The sequence below is a fragment of the Limulus polyphemus genome, unplaced genomic scaffold, assembly GCF_000517525.1.
Source record: "Limulus polyphemus unplaced genomic scaffold, Limulus_polyphemus-2.1.2 Scaffold1453, whole genome shotgun sequence".
NCBI classification, from domain to species: domain Eukaryota; kingdom Metazoa; phylum Arthropoda; class Merostomata; order Xiphosura; family Limulidae; genus Limulus; species Limulus polyphemus.
Window position 1 is genome coordinate 30,914 of NW_013667063.1, and position 3,778 is coordinate 34,691.

Genomic DNA, 3,778 nt, shown 5'->3' on the forward strand with positions numbered 1-3,778 from the left:
CTGCAGTTCAATTACTCACTATCTATACACACATTACATTCCCCTCTTATATATATCCGCCTACCCCATCTAGCAAACACTAGAGCATTCGCGAAAGTACATGATAGTTCTAGAAACGTTGCGTCACAGTAGTCATGTGACTCGATGACGCATCAATATGTATTTGTTTATGAATATGTTTCCTGTGTAGTTGTGTTGTACAATGTTTGTGGAGTAATAAGTAGTTGTATGGTCTGTGGTAGTAGGAGTGTGAGGTGTTCGATAGCTATTTTAATAATTAGTGTGATGCTGTCATCTTGGTTTTGGGAGTTCCGGTATTGTGGTAAAAATTCATAAAATATATTTTTAGCTGCTTTGGTTATTTTACTATTGTTTCATTTTGTTGTGTTGTATAATTTAGGTGTTGTGTGTTCTTTTTTTGTTTGGGTGTGTCTTGAATTTGAGTGTGTGTTTGTGATTCCTGTGCATATGTGTGTGTTGTAGGTTGTTGATTTGTGTTAATTGTTATCTATTTAGGTTTTGGTGTTGGCAACAATGGTGTTCTTCATTGTGTTCCATTTGCTCCTTGATTCTGTGTGCATGTATCTTTCATCCACATATCTGCGGTAGTAAAGTGGTTTAAACGATAGTGGGTAGATTTTCAATCGTTATTTTGCATAAAAACAAAAATACTGATTGGCCACAAAAGTACACTAACCTAGAACCCATAGCGATACCACCAGTGTGATTATAAAGATTGTTGTTTAGCAGAAAATGAGACTCCTCGGTAGCAAAGTTCATGAACTTCAGAAAAACTGATTTGGGATTGATTATATTGTCTTTTTTTATATTTTTGTTTATTGTTTTTATAAATCAAATTAACTCTTAACTATATTGTTTCTTCTAATAGTATATTTGTGTGAAGCGATTCTACATCAAAGTTGGCACAATGAATATCACTATCAAACTTCGATCGTTGTATTTCATTACAAAATTAAAACTGTCTTTCAACGTATATTTATATTTAGAAATCAGCCAAAGTATGGTTACAAGTTCCAATGTTACAAACAATAGGTTGCAATAGACATCCTTTTTTGTGAATTTTAGGAAGACCATAAAAAAAACCTGATGCTCTAGTGTTCAGATACTATTTTTTTTAGAATACTACACTTTCTCGGTTTTAATAGGTTCGTTTGCAAGTTGGCTTTCTTAACATCAGTAAGATCATGATGTAACTTTACAGACATAGTTGAATCACTTAAAATGTCTTTATCTTTTCTTAAATATTTATCCGTCTATAATATTATAATACTATTTCCTTTGTCGGGTTTAGAAAATAACAATACTGTCATTTTTACTTAGATTCTTCAAAGTTGTTAACTCTGGAATTAAATTCAGAAATCTTTTATATTCTAAATTATAATTATTGAAAGAAGTCGGCGCTATACCACTGATCTAGGTTCTAACATTACTAAATGATTGAACACGTGTTACTTTAAAACTGCATATACTCAGAAGAAACGAAATATTTTGAAATTTTTTACGCTGAAATAAGAAGACAGATAATTCATGGTATGCCTGAATACCACAACAATTACTTTCTCTAACTAAAGCTGATACACATTTTAGTTGGATTAAGGAATGCAACCAAACAAGTGTTTCAGTTGCTAAAGCATAGTTTAATTGGAGCTCCAGTGTTGACATTTTCACGAAGAGACTCTGAATTCCTGCTGGATACAGTTTCCAGCAATAGTGGAATTGGGATCGTGTTATTGCAATTGTTGGCTGTAGTGGAACGTCTATTCACATTCTAGTCATATGCTGATGGCTCCTGAACACAGACACTGTGTGATGAAAAAAAACTGCTCACAGTTGTGTTCCTCATCAAATGCAAATCACACTAACTGTATGATAGAAAGGTCACTGTTTGCTGTACTGGCTCATGAACCTTAACAATCTTGAAGGGAGGGTTGCATGTTGAATTAAAATGTTGTAAGAATATGACTTTGTAGTCCTACTTCGTCCAGGTCCACAACACAGGAACACCAGTGGATTGTCATGTGCATGGGTGAACCCAGTTCATTTATTAAATGTTCTGACACTGAACACTATGTGGTAGTTAAACCCATTTAACGTCATATAGTAGGAGAATCCATATTCTATAAGTTTAAAAAAATGGGGAATACAAACTATCATGTGGATGCTTGTGAGTGACGTTCGTTAATGTCAACAGAACTGACTGGGACCAGTACTTGTTGTATATTATGATAATGTATTGTGCAATAGAACAGAGACTGACTGGTTTTTAGTTGAACATGCTTATATTTAATCGAGAAATACAGTTCCCTGTGGATGTGATATATGTTCTGGCCCTAAAGAAGATGTGCCACAGAGTCTGACAGAACATGTGGAGTGGTATGCTTTAGTTGACACGTACATGTTCACACACCATCAGCTATGAAATTACACAATAAGGCAGAAGAGATGTTATAATAAAGCAGTTAAGGAATGGATCAATATAGACGATGGATCTGGCTTTGTTACATGCCAGTAGTATAGAGGAAACTCAACTCGGGCTGGATTGGTCCTTATCTCATCCTCTGAAAATTGGTCCATTAAGGTGCATATTGCAGTAGTCGTGTGGTGCATGTAAGCACGTAAAACACATCGACAAGCTAAGATCATCCATTACTAACTAGTCACTCGTGCACTGGCTTTACCAGGAATCAAAAGCTGAGACTGAAGAGTCCAAGAATAATAAGAGTACTCTTTTGTACCAACTTAACTTTGCTGATGAGGAGGGACACGTAAAGATTATCTGGCTGTACAAGATAATATTCAAACTAGTGACCCGCAAATTGTTAGTTGAGCGCTCTAACCAATGTCTTAAGGAAAACGTTTAATGTGATGTTTTCAGAGATAATAGTGGAAGATTATTTTGATTGGATTGAATCAAAATATTCATAAGCACGTGAAATCATCTTAAAAAAAGAAAATCTACAAACAGTTACTTATGCATCACAACGAATGTAAACTTGGTGTATCAAGCGTTTTATTGGGTTATAGTTGAAAATTTTCAATCATGCAATTTGAAATATTTTGCACGAGTACAGTTTTACTAACAATTTTAAATAAAAGGTGCAGTTGAAATGCATGAAAATGTACAATTTGAGTATACAGATAGAAACAGAAAGTAACACTCTCATGGTACTGATTTTTAGTAATCTTTGACCTGTACTAAACTTGTACATGAAACGAGTCTAATTGGAGTGGCATGTCGGAGTTAATGAATTCCTATGGTCATAAGTTAGAAGTTGATGCTTGTATGATGGCTAATCTGTTTCTGTTTTTTATGTGAGAGCCATGGTCTTTCCTAATAGACTTTGGCTCTGTTTGTATACCAACTAGACAGGAAAAGGGAATGTGGTTGTGTTTCATGGTAGCACCTGTGAATATCTTATCCACCAAGCTTCTATAAAATATTGAATATATATAGGTTAGCCAGCTCCAAACAGCATTGCACTGCCTCACAACAACCTGACTGATCAGCAAAAACAATCATGTCAGGTACACTCTGTATATGAGACATACTAGGTGTTTTCTACACCTTTATTTGATTTTAAAGCTCACCTAAAATTTTTTAGATTTTTCATGTAGATAAGTAGATTTAGCCTAGAACTTTGATTGAGGAAACAGTTGAGTTACTTTTGCCCTACTTACCTATTATTCTCGGTCATTTACCTATGGTACCACGTACACTCTCGCATGGAATAATTTTTGAAAATAATTCATACTATTT